Consider the following 17,206-nt stretch of genomic DNA (forward strand, 5'->3'; position numbering starts at 1 on the left):
ATCACCAAGAGGGGTAATTCTTAGATGAATATAACAGGAGATAGGGGGGTTGACCCTGACTGACGGCTTCCCGACATACTACCCCACAGATCCAACAAAAAAACCGGACATTTTGGACTTTTTCATATTCAAAAATTTGTCCCGGAGCTATTGTTCGGTGGGGTCGGATCTAGAGATGAATTCCGACCACATCCCAATTAAAATTTCAGTTTTCCAGGAAGTAATCCTTAAAACAAAAATACCAACACCAACACTAGAACAGATTGGAATCTGTTTAGAGAAAAGTTAAACTCATCAATATTGCATGATGAAACCCAGAATGAGTAGGGCTGGAAAGGGGAGCAGAGTCAACTGCAGGTTTGATAACGGCGGCGGCCCTCTAAGTCAACGCCGGTCATTAAGCATAATGACCTTACAACTCTTCCACCCAAGAATCCACAGGCTACTATACTTTGATAAGGTGGCAACGTTGGGCTCGGTGACGTGAAGCCGTGTTTCGGTTAGCTCTGTGTTTTTCTAACCTGAAACATAGTGTAACGTGGTTTCAAGTCATGCTTTTTTTACCAAACGATCCAGTTTTAAATGTAAATTACTACTGTAAACTTTTGAACCTTCCAGAAGTCCCTGGGGACTGAAAAACAGTAGTTTTTTAGTGACAGTGCAGTTGTGTAATCACTCAAGATTGCCAACTCTGCCCACTCACTCGTCAATTTTTCCAAGCTCGCGCATGCGCATTAAGAACTAGAATTGACAACATTGGAATTGATAAGCTCAACTTATCAGATCAAAAGGAAAGCATGTGCAAGACAAATGCCAAACATCTCTACCTCACCATCAGGCTCCACCACTTCCAGCCGAGCTCCGGGATATTCTAAAGGAGAGACGGATGGAGCGAGGGTGAAATGGATCAAGTCCCGCTTCTCCAAGGATGAAAGCTACTAAAATAAGGTTAACCATACCACCACACATAAAATATCAGAATGTAGAGATGAGAGGACGCAAGAATTTATAAAAATATTAATAACACCCGCTGAAACGCAGACGAACTTCAGCCGTATCATCGGCTCACGCCCTTTTTGGCCTTTTTTGGTCCTTTCTTCGTCCTTTTTGGCCCCGGAAAAAATTGGGACGGCACACCCCAAAGGACCGCTCGTTCTTAACGATCAGTTGCATCGTTTATTGCTTTTAATTGATTTATTTTTGGCATACTTATGTGTACTACATTATCATATATATATATCACATGCATACATCATTTCATCCTACCTGACTTTATCAATATGATCCCCTCTTTTTCTAGCCGCACATCCTCCTTGGCACCGAGACCAAAGGGTATGGAGCTCTGAGAGACCCATGGTTTCGCAGGAACTATACTGAAATTTTAGTGACACTGAATTTTTAAGTCGCATGAAGGGGTTTATCACCATGTTTATGGGATGGCTCTCCCTAAACGATGATTCGGAAACCTTAAAATTTGCTTCAAGCAAACTCGAGCACTCGGTCAAATGTAATCCTGGTCCGGTCCTGCTGATGAGAGATTTTAACCTGAGCTCAGAGCTGTGGGGCAACGTTAAAGTGGAGAAAAGAGGGAATATTCTTGCAGAGTGGATCCTGGCTATCGATCTCGTAGTCTCAGACTTGATCCTGTTTCATGACTTGGACACGTTCACGTATTATATGAAATTAATTATGTTTGTGTTTATGGAATCTTGTTCGAACCACGGTGGCGAGCACGTCACTCCGTGGCTGCTCCCACTTTGTTCGCCAATATTTATTGGTTTCCCTTGCGCTATCTTCTTCAATGTGGTATCAGTGGAAAGCAAATCGTGACTGTATACAAACCACAAGTCTCCTACCAAGTCCGGCCAAACCTACAATCGTAGGTTTGGTCGGAAAAATAATAAACAGATTTGAAAATGTATTCTATTTTGTGATAAACAGATCAAAAATAATGTCAATGGTGAAACTTTTTAACCTCGGTAATTCGCAATTTAAAGATAAAATATGTATGACCTCGTCTTTTACACGCATGGTATCAGATTTATTTTTAAATTGTTGATATGCCTTGCAAATCCAGAGACCACTTTTCTTTTTTCGATGAATTTTCAGCTTCAAAATGTTCTCATATTTCTAAAAATTCTTTTTCATAAAGTTGGTTTATGAATTTAATTTGACACCTTGTATTTTACTATACTTTCCCAGTAATGTGTAAAACTTGTGAAAGTTTACCTACTTTCGTTTCTGTACTAATGATGTGTATCCTATTGTGATACAAAACCACGCTGTTGTTCTTGTTTTTTTTTTTTTTTTTTCAGGTCGGAGCATTTCCTTGCTTTCGGCAGGTTCGTCATGGATCTTCGACCTTGGCAGTAATTCCAGAGGCTACACGGACGCTAGGGTCAATCTAGGGCGTTGATTCGCGGCTGGCTTGCCTAAAGCAGTGCCGGGAAAACTCGGATTGGATAAGGAGTGAAACATAGACAAATACATATTTCAGAAACTTTGGTGTGACTTTTTCTTTTCAAGTCCCGTGGTATCGACGATTCCCGCCATGCCAGACTCGAGAATTGCAGAAAGAAATTTTCTTTTTTTTGTGTAGTGCTCGAGGTGGCAGCCAAACTTCCTTTTCCCCCTTTCCCTAGCCTCCCATAAGTCGGTTTGTTCCTTCAGTGGAAGTGTTGAAAATTTTGTTTTCCTATCTTCAATACTCCATTCCCGGAGTGCAAAGGAAAAAAACACAAAAATCGGAACGACCATTCAAATGGATGATGTCATTCTTCTTTTTGTCTGAATAAAATTTGTAATCTACCTTTTTCTCTCCAGTTAATGCCAATTTACTTGTTTTCTCAAATTAATGTGTAATGTGAAGTTTTTCAATTGATATTTTTGTTCTAGTTGCAATGTGTCACCCTTAATTCATCAAAGATACTCAATTTTTTGGCGTTTTAACTTTTAAAATATTGTTTTTTCTGGCCTTCAGCCGAACACACACCCCCTTTTCTTACTTATGTACTAATCCTTTTAAATTTGACGTCATGAGCAACGCCTTTCTAGCAGGGGTGAGATGTGATAAACAGATGAAAAACCCACTTTATGTCTTATCATCATTAATTATCCGTTTTATTTATTTTCTGATAACGCTTCAACTCTTACTCCTTTTCACCTTTTTAGAAGTTGGAATTACTGAAGCCTCAGATGCTAACTCTGTCAGAAAATGATTCTAACCATACCATCACGGTATTTTCGTTTTCTCAAGATTTAATTCAAAACATACTTATTTTCTTCATACTTGCCGGTATTTTTACATACTTTTTATTTTTATGGTGTGCCCGCTACGCCAAGCATAAGAAAACAGTGTCCACTCAATTGTCTTCACTTAAATGGACCCCAATACGCTTCGACGGTCTAATTTCTCGTTACCGTTAATTACGTTTTTCTTTATTTCACTACTTGCCTATACTTACCTCAGCTTTGCCGCGAAAAGGATTATGCCTTCATGGTAGTCCACAAGAAAAATTGACTTAATATTTAAAATCGTTCTGATTTCCAGCCATTCCTAATGACTACATTGAGTATACATGAAAAATTTAGAAGTTGAAGAAAAAGAAAAAGTTGCAGGTAATTCAGTACCTGAGTCATCCCCACACCTCACTATACTGGTGGAATTGAGAAATTGGTAAAATTTAACTCAACCATACTAGCTATAATAATCCTCAGTTTGCTAATTTTCGCTCTCTCACTCTATTTCGACAGGTGAAAGTGTCCAAATACTTGGATTCTCACTTTGTGGGTGAATTTCAGGGTATTTCGTCAACTATATCTTAGCAATTGCTCCTCCAGTGATGAGCATTATTGATTCCATGTAAGAATAAGCCGCAAAGATATGAGGATACGCACTACGTGGAATCAGGTCTGTTACTGAAGGAAGGAGAACCAGTCCCTTCAATCTTTTTTAATGAGGTGTGGTCCTCGCATTTTGGTGGATGGAATTATTATCCCCACAACAATACAAAAAAAATATTTAATTATTCTTTAACCAACTTCAGTTTTCTTCATGAATAATGAACGAATTGAAATCTTATCCGTTTTGTTAAAAATTTTCGTTATTGAGGAGGCTCTTTTTGGATGTCATCTTGCTTATAAAGCCTGAACATAAGTCCTAGAGAATTTTCGGGTGCCGAATCGGATTTAACGGGAAAAATTACTTAAGAATTGATACCTCGAAGGCCTAAATTCGTGAAGTTCAAATTCTTCATTATTGAGAGAATCATTTTGAGGTTTTACGGGCAGCCATCTTGTTTTTGAGGCTCAAATTTCAGTCCTAGAGAATTTAGAGCTGCAGAATCGGATTCTACGGGAAAAATTACTTTGGCATTGGTATCTTAATGGATCAAAAGTTTTTTTTTTTTTTCCATCGTTGTAACGATTTTGGCCCGCAACGTCCATAAGCATATGAGGACATATATGTTTCAATAGCGGTCGCTGACATCCGCCATTTTTAGGGCAAATGCTTTTTTCGAATTCTGAAGCTCTTAAGAATGCCTGTGCAAAGATTCAGACTTCCAGCGTAATTTTTCGGCGAGATATGGACTGAAAACCATGTTATTTGTAAAAACAGCGGATGTGGAAATCCACTGTTCTCCCCGGCCGGCAGGGTAGGACACCTTGGATGTTCGAACGCACATGCGACAACTGCCCGTGCACTGGCCATGGGCTGCAGCTGACACTCAAATGATACGTATCGGGACCCCTTTGCCAAAATTGATGAGTTTTTAACTGATTTTATAATTTGTTCCTTATATTTGATGTAGAAGTTACAGACGGTTTAGTCTTTTGTTCAATTCGATTAAATGACTCAGCATTGACATACTTTTGGTTCATTTCAATCGTTTCACCAGCCTTACCCTTACTAAAGACATTGTTTCATGCATAAAAAAGTGTTTTTAGTAAAAATAGCGGATGTCACATTTTTTTCAAGTCGCTGTTACTCCTTCAATTTTTCACTTACATGGCGGATCGTAAAACTTGTGTTTTTTACAGGAAAAGTTGCTCGTCATAAAAATCCTTATACGAATCCTCTAGCTTCTACGGGCGGCAAAGTGCTAAGCTTTGAAAACTTCAAACGCGATTTTCTCACAATGTGAAAACTCGACACCCGCTATTGTTACAGATAAGTCCTCATGTGTATGCCGCAGTGCCGCACTGTGCGCCCACAGCAACATCCGCAGGGTTCAAACGGTACAAAACTCCATCCTTCGTGGGATCCTCGGGGTCCGTTGGGACGATCTTATTCGCAACGACGTGATCCATCAGCTTCTTGGGGTTCCCATGGCGGTGGAAACTATACAAAAACACTCGGGGAGTCGCACGCTCGGCGACTATCCGTTCATCCTAACCCCCTGAATATGAAAAGACTCTTGATAAGACAATATCTCATTATCACATTATAATAACATCTGATGCTGTAATAATAAATATAACCTTATCTATTACTGTTAACCGCAACTTAAGCTGCTTGCAGTTATTTCTTGCATCGTGTTAGCTGTAGTCCTGCCACTATTTAAGAGAGGTACAATCAGGGCCTGCCCACAGTTTACTGTGGGGCCTTACCCTGACTCCTTTCTTATTTTAAAAACCGTAAACGTACATGGCTCTGTTGCATTGTAATAATGCATAATAATGTGTATCACGGGCTGTGTGGCAACAATATGTTGCCACATAGCCCGTGATACACATTAATTGAACAATATAAAAACATCCAATCTATTGGAGTAGTTATAAGTTTCACGTGCCGAAAGTTATTTATTAAATTTTTTAGTTATTTAGAAGCATTTTGAGTTGGTTATTTTAAATATAATGGAATGGGTTTTGGAGATCGTTCTGTTATTTCATCATTACCTAAAAAAAAAAAAAACACTTTTCATCAACGAAAGGTTCTTATTATTAGAATGTGATTCGCTACTTCCGGCATAGTTTCGTATCATTTTAAGTTTGTTCAAGATTGAAGTATTTTCCAATCTCGATCATTTTTCAAAAAGTATTTTTGTCTGAAAGGTCTGCGATTTACGAAAAAACTTAGATTATCTTGGCAGTAATTATCCGTAAAGGCTCAAGAGATCAAACACCCCAAGGCACAAATGGATGTATTTCCGTCAAACGGAACTATGTGCATTAAGACATGAGCCCTGAGACCCATAAGAATATATGCGTCACAAGGCTCACGTCATGATGCACGTAGCTCCGTTTGGCAGAAATACGTCCAGATAGTGAACGATTCGAATAACGATCCCAGCCTGTTTTGATGACCACACGCTTTCTGCCATCGCGGCGAGATGGGGATGGTAGCTACAGAATTGTTCCTAAAATTTCAGATTAATCATTAAAAAAATCCCGTGTTTAGAGTTAAGGAAGTTACGCCCATTTGGAAGTCATTTCGTCAAGTTTAAACCATATAGGCAATTGTCGCGTATAGCGCAGCGCTATTTCCATAGAGCTACCTATTTCTTTCTCCCTTACTCCCATATTTTTTAACTCGTTCTATGATTCCTAAATTTCAAGCCGCGAGTAAGCTTCACTCATTCCGTGGCGTGATCAGTTGCACGGATCTTTCTTTATATGTTTTTTTTTTTTAATCACTACGGAAATCAGGAGGAAGGGCTGATACTGCTTCTTGCCGGGCCTCGCTCTTGGACCCTAAAACGGACTTCTTCACTTCGGTCCTAGACTTCGAGCTCATCTGGTCTAGACCTTCAGAATTTGTAATATTTTGCACCACCTTCCAAAGCATTCCGAAGGGACGTTTTTCTTTACTATAACGATACCAAAGTAACGTCTTACATTAATAAATTGCTATCCAAATCGAGTCAATAGTTGTTCCTGCTCTCCCATTTTCACAGCTTTTAAAATCCAACCGTCTATCGTCTACGCAACTGACGTGACAGCAATCCACCCGGCTTTGATTTTATTGATACCATTAAGATCAGGGAGCTGATTGAAAGAATGATGAAAGTCATTGAGGCTTTTCTCCCTGCATTATTGCGCGGAGCCAGCCTCTCTGTGCCGTGATCATTTCTTTCAATTCTAGTTTGTTTTCTCTGCCTTCGGGTTTCTCTTTCTTCTTGTTTGGTGTAATTGTTTGTTCCACTGTTTGTGGTTTTAAACTCCTCCCTTGATTTAATCTGTATGCACATGTTAGGTGTCTTTTTCTCCGTGACCGGTTTTTTACACCTTTAATTATTAGTTTAAGTACAGTTATCCTTAGTATATAAAAATAGTGTACTATTAGTTTATTTTATTCAAGTTTTAGGTTGTATTGTCGTACTACGTACGGGACCTAGACATTGAAAGTAAAATAAGAAATAAACTCTCCTTTATCAACTTAGATTAGATTTAATCATAGATTAAGAAGGTAATTTTACTAGTTTAAAGCAGCGACTGCATGATTCATTTAATCGAAATAGTCCTGTGTTTATATTGTATTTCTATGCAAATAAACGAATTTAAACAACAAAAAAAGATCAGGAAACTCGAAGTGTCGAATATTGAACTGGTGACAGCAATGATAAAGCAAATCCATATGTAGTTGAATTCGATTTTCCTATTGGACGAAGGCTAGAGCTAGGAGCTAGATTAGCGCTGATGGTTTTTTTTTTTTTAGTACTCTAAGACAAGTAATTCAATTCTTACCCATATCACCATATTGTCTACATCACTTTTCTGTGAGTCGCCTGGATACACTATTAACCCAAGCGCAAAAAATCCACATTCCACAACGATCCATATCAACGCACGTTGGAAAATGCGACGAACGCATCACGCAAAATTAGAAATCTCCCTTTCGGCGACAGTTTCTAGTTCAAAGTCGAGAGCCCCAAGCTGGCGAGCCGCGAAAACTGGTTCAACGGAGTTTTCAGGAGAGTTTTCCCGAACCGCCGAGGGCACAAGAGGAACCAAAACGGCCGTGGTCTACTAATAATTTTCCACAAGCACTCCGTCTTGTCAACGTAGCACTTGTTTACCTCAACTAAGTCTCTGAAGAACGACTGGCCTGGCTCTGGTAAAACCACGCACTGATTTTCAATCAACAGTGGTTTGAGTGTCAGTGAAGAAAGAGAATCTTTCGAATTCTCTCCACATGGGGACGAAAGAAACGGCGCACGGTTTATAACATTTAAAATCCACTCTGAACCAGAAAGTGCTTTAGTTGTAATTGTAGGCATGTATTATGTATTATTGTATTTGTATTATGTGTGTTTGAGATCTCGTAGATACAGTTGTAAAGACAGCAAAAAAAGTACTTCTTTTTTTAGACACTTTTTTGAAGGACAAAATTGTCAAATCAAATCGTACAAATTCCTTCGAACACAATCTATAATCAAAATAACCATACCAATATTCAAGTTTTAGCAGCAACAGCCGCAATTAGGTGGTCAGCAATTTCCAGTGTTGCACAACAACGGTCACCGCTTATAAAAAAAACGCCCCTCAAGTAGTCCAGGCAATAGAGGATAGAATAAGGGTTTACCTTGCAAAATTTAGGTGAAATCAGGTTATGATTGACTCCTATGTAATTTTTCACGCTGAATTCGAATTTTTGGTTTCCCAACAAATTTTCCTTGTGCTAACTCCGGAAAATCGGAAAAACCGCGAAAAATCACGTTTTTCCGTGGTTTTTCCGAGATATCTTTTTCCCAGTGCGATACATCGAGAAAATAGTTATTTTCATGATTAAAGCTGATAAAATTTCCTATAAAAATGATTCGAACGTTTTTTCCGTAGCTTCATTAAGGAAAGCGCTGGAGCCGTGGAAAGCTTTAAAAACTCGTAAAATCGCGATTTTTCATAGTTTTCTGCCATTTCCGTGAAGTGAATTTGTTCTTTCGCAAAATTTCAGGATTGTAGTACCTTAAAAATTAATGCTGATTACTTTTTAGACCAAAATGATGCCGCTTTTTTCTTTTTAGGTCTAATGGGAGCGGTTTTAAAACCGTGAAAAGCTCGAAAATCGCGATTTTCCGGCATATTTTCGTAACATATCCGTTCTTGTACAATACACTCATTTAAAGTGACTTCAAAATTCAATCTTATAAAATTGTGAACACACACACATGTACTTTGCTTATTTGGCGCACCCTGACGCTCTGCGGCATCCAAACGCGTTGTGTGCTTATCTACCAATTGGTTAATAGACAACGAACGACGTAATGAAATACTGTAATTTTCAACATACTTAAATGATGTTGGAAGTTCCTTGCATAGGTATGGACATAACGGATATGGATGGGTCGGAAGCGTAGATAATGCAAAAATTTGACATTTAAAGAATGTATAAATACAATTGTTCAATTATGCAGAAACAACTAGTAAAGGAGGGGTATCGTTAAGGGCCTTTTTTGGCCCCACCCTAAAATTCCTCAACTCCGCGATTTTTTGGTCATTGAAGGTCTATATTTTACGGAATGCACAATGGTTTTGTCATTTCCGGTCTATTTCGGGGTCTACCACTGGTCTAAACATGGGTCTGAAGGCCAATTTTGGCGAAAAATGCGGGTTTTTCAGCATTCGACGCGCTGTTTCGTAACGATCCCTTCGGAGGACAAAAAAATCCTTCAAGTATGTTCATTAGGGATGTAAGAGAGTCACTTTGGCCAATTTTCGTCGATGTCAAACTTTGCGCTCATAGTTAAAAAAAACTTTTTAGAATTTTTCTTGTTTTTCATCATTATTTAAAATGGCTTAAAAAAGGCGACTCATCTTACACCAGAATTAAACTTTTTTGGCAGAAAATGGTCGTGGGTGGTCAAAACCTTCCTCTAAGAACTTTTTCCGATTTAAAGCCCCCCAAAAAAGCCGGTGTTGCCATATTTCATTGCCTAAAATCATAGAAAACCGAGTACTTATTTCAGTATTTGGGGGCTATTTCTCGTCCAGCTCATTCAGAAAAGTCCAAAAACCTTCATTTTTCATATGTTATGGCCGAATCACCAGTAATTACATACATTTATCTAACTACAGAACCTCCCATCGCGGCACGGCGTTGCCACACATCGGGGAAAAATCGAGAAAAATCCACGTTTCCCTGGATTTGAGCCATTTTTTCGGATTATGCGGATGGAATAAAGTTGAAAGACTTAAATTGCAGTATTCAGAGCCGCAAGTGGATCATACCTTGTGCCGGTATTTATTATTTTAATATATTGCGCTTATAGACAACCCATATTCTTACGATTTCTAGGCACGATATTTGCGCAAGAGGATGCGACTTTCAAACATTGGCCGTGATCTGAAGTCCGAAAGAAAGTAAGCCATGTGTCAGAATCGCGAGTCCTCAATGCTGAATTTTTACCCGCCCTGACAACCACCACCATCCCCCCTCCCTCCCCCAGCCCTCTCATCGGCAGCGATTGTTCAGAATTCTGCTTCCCTAAATAAATTTAAAACGGTAACTTTTTATCTACTCCACCTAAATTAGCATTTATTATCGCATATATTATTAATATCGCATTTCGCACATTTCATTTAGCAACATTAAACTTGCATTTAAAATTGTCCTTACCCTCGAATAATACTGCTGCCCTCGTTGCCCCCTCCTCTCTTCTCAGGTTTCCCTCACTCCTCTCCAGTTGCATCTTCATCTGTCGCCTCTTCATCAGGTTCCTCGTCCTCTCCATCAGACCACTCATTTGGAGGTACCGTTGCGGAATCTTGAAGAAACGCATCTGATGTAAATATTTACTAATTGTTAGTGATAAAGTACTCACTGTGATACGAAGATTTGAAGATTCGGTGGATTGGAGATACGCTATAACACCCAGTAATCAGTCTATCTTCAGTCTACCGTAAAGATAACAGTTAATATACATCTACGGTAATCGTCACTCTAAGCATCTCGCAGACTGAAAATCAGCGTATTCGCAATACGCGATATGCGCGACTTTGTATACGTACAATCATATGTCTTCTAAAGGAAATAGTATTAAGCATCCTAAATCTCACACATATCGTAATTCATCCTCCATGTGCTTTGTGCCTCTACTAAGTATGCAAATTGAGAAAAAAAATCAGGAAGTAGAATTCTGAACAATCGCTGCCGATGAGAGGGCTGGGGGAGGGAGGGGGGATGGTGGTGGTTGTCAGGGCGGGTAAAAATTCAGCATTGAGGACTCGCGATTCTGACACATGGCTTACTTTCTTTCGGACTTCAGATCACGGCCAATGTTTGAAAGTCGCATCCTCTTGCGCAAATATCGTGCCTAGAAATCGTAAGAATATGGGTTGTCTATAAGCGCAATATATTAAAATAATAAATACCGGCACAAGGTATGATCCACTTGCGGCTCTGAATTTAAAGATATTTTCTGTAGAGAATTTTGCGGAGTGGATTCTCACAGAAAATACATGCTGCACAATTTTCAGAGGGAAATTATCAATTTTCCCTCAGAAAATTTAATGAATTTTTACATCCACCTCTTGGAGAACTTTAATTTTCTTTGAATAAATTGTAAAAACGCCATTCTTTTCTAGCCTCTTGTTTTTTTATTCACTTGTTAGATTTAAATTCCTCAGATCAAAACGCACGAATGCTAACTTTTAAATTGTCAGTTTTCTAATTACGCTCTCCCACAGTTTTTCAGCAGGTATAATTGTCTAAATACTTGGATCTTCACTTTAAGGGTGAAGATCAGAGTGTTCAGTCAATTATATCTTATAGCCCCTCCTCCAGTGATAAGATTTGATTCCGTGTAAGTGTAAGTCGTAAATTAATAAAATTACGTCTTATACGGAATCGAGTCTATCCCTGAAGGAAGGGTGACCACTCCTTTTCTTCTTTGCAAAATTTCCATTGTAAATGGTGGTCATCACACCTGCCGGAGGTGTTCTTGGATGATGGCGGAATCTTACCCAAAAGCACAGGGAACGCGGCGTCAACGTGGTCAATCGTCGTGTGCGAACACGGAAGCCACGTCTATCTCCTCCACCTATGACGATACGACAGATCCTGGTGCTCGTGTGCGGTCAAAAAAAGGCGGAAAGAGTGCTCGGACGACGAATTGGACGATATACTATTCGAAGCATTCGGCTCTCTAAAGAGCACATCAAAAATCTCTCAAGTTATCTACAAAAAGGGCAGCGAAGGGTCATTCAAGCTTTTTTCTCCAGGCGGGAATGGAGATTACATGATCAAGGTTAGACCTGTACCGCACACGAGAACTGAGGAGAGCACCGAAGGAAAACTGGTGGAAACAAGCGGACTACCGAACAACGTTCGTATTTTCGGAACAATATAGTGAAAAACTTTATTTCAAACTTTGTGTTTTTCATCTACAACCCATCTCTCTCGCGGTTGGTTGATCTCTGCAATTTTAAAAGATCAGCTGGTGCCGAACGGTTTTAGAACAACTTTTACTCGAAAACCGTACATGAAAATCTGTGTCCGACTCATATACGTAACAATACTGAATATCTCAATTCACTCTATCTTCCACGCAAGAACTCCTACTCTCATCCCATCAAAATCGGGCTTACATCTCTTCCTCGTTGAAAATGTTATTAGGTCAAAAAGCTCCAAAATGTCCCTCCCCTCGCCGAACCCCCTGACCCCCCCCCCCCCAACTTCCGTCGATGATATACCATGTGGTAGTTCCGGCGCTGCGCAACTTTGACTTCTGGAGTCTCCTAAATTTGTTCTCTTCCTCTCTCTTTTTTGATCTGTTTTTATTTCTAATCTTCATCTGTTCTTTTCTACCTTTTTTTCTTTTTATCAACTTTGTTAACTTATGAATTGTAAGTACTTGCAGTCTTTCTAATTATGTATTCTTCTGTTCTCTGATAATAAAGGTCGCATTAAAAAAAAAAATAAAAAAAAATAACTGCGTCCTTATTAAATGCCATAAAATTTCCGGAAGACAAACTGGACAAGTGCTAAATGAAAATTTTCTACATTTACAATGTTAAAGGAAGTACGCGAAGACTGAAACCATGGACAACATTATTTGAAGAAGGTTGGCAACTACGCTTCGCAACGTAAAGACGTGTTCTTCTCAGTGTTTTTCTCGACCAGAGACAAGAGACCCTCCACTGGCCTCCTAGCGACAAGTGGAAGCTTTTACTCTCGGGGTTTCAACAATTTCGAAATTGACAATTATTAGGGAGCAACAGTCATCACCCTAGTTTCGGCTGTTGACTTACCTACATGGTCGATGATGAGCTTCGGATGACGTCATGAGCCAAACAACTTTCCCAAACGTCGGCCATTTTCGGCTTGTTTACGAAACGAAACTGCCAACACGTTGTTGAACATCAACCACGTAGGTAAGTCAACAGTGGAATGCTGAAGTCCCGAAAGTAAAAGCTTCCACCATGGCCAAGATACTAGTGGAGGGTCGCTTGTCTCTGTTCTCGACCAAAACAAAGTTTCAGCAATTGATATCGTAGTTTTTGGTATCAATCGCTTTAGTTTTCAAAGCTGAACTCTTTTATGAACTTTTAAAAGTCACAAAGGCTCCCTAGGGTCTAGTATCTTGAACTTTCAGTGACGAGTGAAGTGGCTGAAAGTGTTGTGTAATCACTTTGATTGCCAACTTTACCCACTCTCTCGTCAAATTTTGACTGTTCGCGCATGCGCCTTCAGTATGAGTTAAGGCAACAATGCAGAGAAAAATATTTGAAATTTCCGTTGCAATTATTGTATTCGTCGATTGGATCTGAGTTTATCGTTGCATGAATTACTTTTAAGACGACGAAACGTCAAGTCTCATTAATCACAGCTTACAAAATAGTCCGTTGACTACGTAGCCCACACTCCACCTAAAATTCCTGCATATTTGCATATATTTATTAGGTAAATGAGGCCAAGTGGTGGCGAACAAAGAAGTAAGATTTAGTTTGTTACAAAATAATAAATGACCGTCGTTTATCTATCATGTATTTAGTAAGAGTTACCTCCAATAATAAATAGATAGCGGAAAGAAGTATTATGCATCAATGCAAAATCTCATCACAGAGGCATATAAACATCTTTATTGATGAATGATGGAGTTCAAAAAGTGCTGAAAATCTGATTCGATAAATGCGCGTAGATGATATCCTAAAGACTATTTAAGCAGTGCAATCAGTTTTTTCATCTGCATTTGTCCGTCTGCATCTTTGAAACATTTTCTGGAAGAATGTATTATAATAAAAAAATGTGTCACGTACTTACGTCCAAGAAACAGTCAAGACAAATTCTAAAAATAGACGTATTACACCACCTATAGTTGTATCATTACTTATTTTTGTATATTCCACGCTTTACTTCTTTACTTTTGCTAATAGTCATGTTTAGAGCTCTAAAACTGAAAAAATTACCTGATATACATTACGGCCGTTTGCCGTTCCTTCCTGCGGGGCGAAGACAGTAAACTTTCGAAAGCACCAGCAATAGGAAAGTTTATGCGATGGGCGGTCCACATTGTAATTTTTATTAACGTGTACAATAAGCCTTAACGACGCTCAAAATTCAAAGTTGCTAAAATCCTTTCATTATCCGTCCTCGGGGATGAAAAATATCACCGATGAAAACTTCCGGCGGATATACTATAACTATGAATTACAGAAGGAGAGGGAATTGAAGAGTAACTGTGTAGCGACAAGCATTGACTGTGAACTGAGCGACTGACAATGCGAGGTCCAACATATACCGGAATCAAAATGCACCATCGTGGTAGTAGATAAATTCTTAATTACTGCTTACATAATTTATCACAAGATTGTAATGATATCTGAATCAGTCCGCCGCTTACATTTTTTATTTTGACTGATAAGCGTGATGTTAGTTATCGAAAAATGTTGCCAGAGTTGTTTAAAAAAGTAAAAGACAAAATACTTCATGAGGAAATGATAAAACCTCTGAATTATGTGGATCTATTTTCATCCTTTAAAGTCTCCTAATTTTGGATGTGGGTTTATTCATCAGGGGAAAAAAAGCGCCATTAGACGTGAATTTTGAGTGAAAAAAGTATTCACTACTGAAATAAAGAAAATTTTAAGGAATTTAAAGATTTTCGCTCTCAGTAAAACAAGCCAAAATGGTCTAAACAAGATCATTTTCAAGACGATCCAGAAGAGAAGGTGCGCTCTCTTGCCACGCAAATACAGGCTCCACAGAAGTTTGTGAGGTAGCTCCTTTTAATGAAATAGCGATTCACTTCGGAGGCAGATTAAAATAATAGACACCTTTCACAAAAACCAGCGCACATGCAACTTTTTACGTAACCCCCTAGCCTTGCATTTAAAGTGAATTCGTCCATTTATTTATGGCTGTGAGAAACAAACTCTATTGAAAATTCCCTATACTTCTTCTTTAGTCTGACAATCCCGCGTCGTCTTTTTGTAACAATTTAATGGGATAGGATAAGATACAAACATGATAAACACTGAATACGCATCAGATTGATATGATAATGTGTGATTTCTGAGAAGGATTTTAAAAACCTGATCGCTAGACGCAGTTTATTCAGTACTAGCCGCTGTGGCTCGCTTCGCTCGCCTCGCGTCTAGCCGGGGGCTCCGCCCCCTGGACCCCCGGTCACTCGCTTCGCGAGTGACTTACGGCTCGCAAGCGAGCCGTATTCCGTGCCGTAAATGCAAAAAGATGATAAAGTAATGTAATCCAATAAGAACTCTTCTGAATACATGAATGCGAGAGGCATTCCTTCCTAAATTAGTTTACCTGTTTTCAGTTCCGTAATGATCTTCCTTGTAAATTTTCAAAAGAAAAACGAAATTACGCGAAATTGCCAAGAAGCATTATGGATAGTTTTCCTGTAAGGAATTTTTCTTCGGGGGGGGGGGGGGGGCATTAACTGTGAGTTAAATAAGGCGAAGTCCCTCCGGAATATGACAATGTAAGCCCTGCGCACTTGGTATTGGCCAGGAGGAGTAGCTCACTGGCGTCCTCCAGGACTCCAGCCAACACCACGCCAAAGCTACAGACTTAAACAATCATACGTCGGGTGGCGCCAGTAGTTGAGAAGTTTAGGACTTAAGAAAAGAGACAATTTCGAATGTTACATGAAAAAAAAGCATCTCATGCATTTGGCAATCATATAAATGAATGTATTTTCAAATTAATTTCGCGCAAATGTATGAACGAACGGGGTACAAAACGTATTACCTTATAAAAGAAGGATTTTCGGTTACTCGGCACTGACCGGCAAAATACATGTAAATTTGGAGTTACTCCTCCTAGTCGTTAGCTACTCACTCAAGGAACATTCTGCGTAAAAAATTCGAGTGAATTGTTTGAATGTGTAAATTATTAGACTCATTAATTAGTATACGCACTAAAAAGAGACAAACTTCATGCACAGGACGCAACAATCTCGCACATTTGCACCCAGAAAGTATGAGTAGAAATTGTGTAGAACGTTTCTGGCGAAAACAGGTGTACAATAGCCTCGCACTGGGTTGGACACTAAAAAACCGAGGATATTCCGTAAAAAAAAAGAAAGGAAAGAAAGTATGAATAGAAATTGCTAAATATCCATTCATCGACTGGCGCGGCCGCAAAAGAACGTATCTCGCGAATACAGAGGCAAAATAGTATCACTCAATATCGGACACTCACGAATCGGAAATGTCCCGTGAAAAAAGAAAGAAAAATTGAGCAGATATTGTTAAGTACCCATTGATCTACTAACATAACCGTAAAAGAACGTATCCGACGAAAGCAGATGAGCGATGGGCAACCTCTCAAAAAGTCGCGAGATTTCGAAATCTAATCAGTGTTGCTCTCGAGATGCAGGATGCAGCTAAGTTGGCAGCGTACACGAATAGACTGATTTTCGGAGCAACTCAGAGGAAGCAATTCAAAGGAAGCAATTCAGTCCTGAAAACATTTTGTTTCCTTTTTTTTCCCACGGTTTTCCTTTGCTCTTCGATAAAGGTGGCTGATGTAGGGGTAACGGGAGGGACGAACATAATTCTGCAGTGGTAAGGAAGAACGCCGTATGAGTCTTCAGACGTTGCCAAATTTCCCCTAGAAAACCACTAAATTTCAGGAAAATTTTTGAATGCTTGTCTACCAATTTCTTGGATAATTTTGTTGTTAATTTAATCTAAAACGTCTGAAAATATCATGGGGAAAATATTCATAATTTTCCTCAAAAATAAACTTTTTATCGAAGAAAATTTGGCAACTCTCGAATGTTCATATGTCGTTCTTCCG

At 39.1% G+C, this 17,206-nt stretch overlaps 1 protein-coding gene across 1 annotated transcript in view; it reads right to left on the minus strand.

Annotated features, from left to right (window-relative positions):
* Positions 1-14,489, minus strand: part of LOC140224905 (uncharacterized) — a 213,125-nt gene extending 198,636 nt beyond the window's left edge. Inside the window, exon 1 of the mRNA XM_072301970.1 lies at positions 14,347-14,489. The gene's annotated coding sequence lies outside the window, so the exon portion shown is untranslated. The remainder of the gene's footprint in view (positions 1-14,346) is intronic.
* Between the last annotated feature and the right edge of the window lie 2,717 nt (positions 14,490-17,206).

This window comes from Bemisia tabaci, chromosome 6 (assembly GCF_918797505.1).
Source record: "Bemisia tabaci chromosome 6, PGI_BMITA_v3".
NCBI lineage: Eukaryota > Metazoa > Arthropoda > Insecta > Hemiptera > Aleyrodidae > Bemisia > Bemisia tabaci.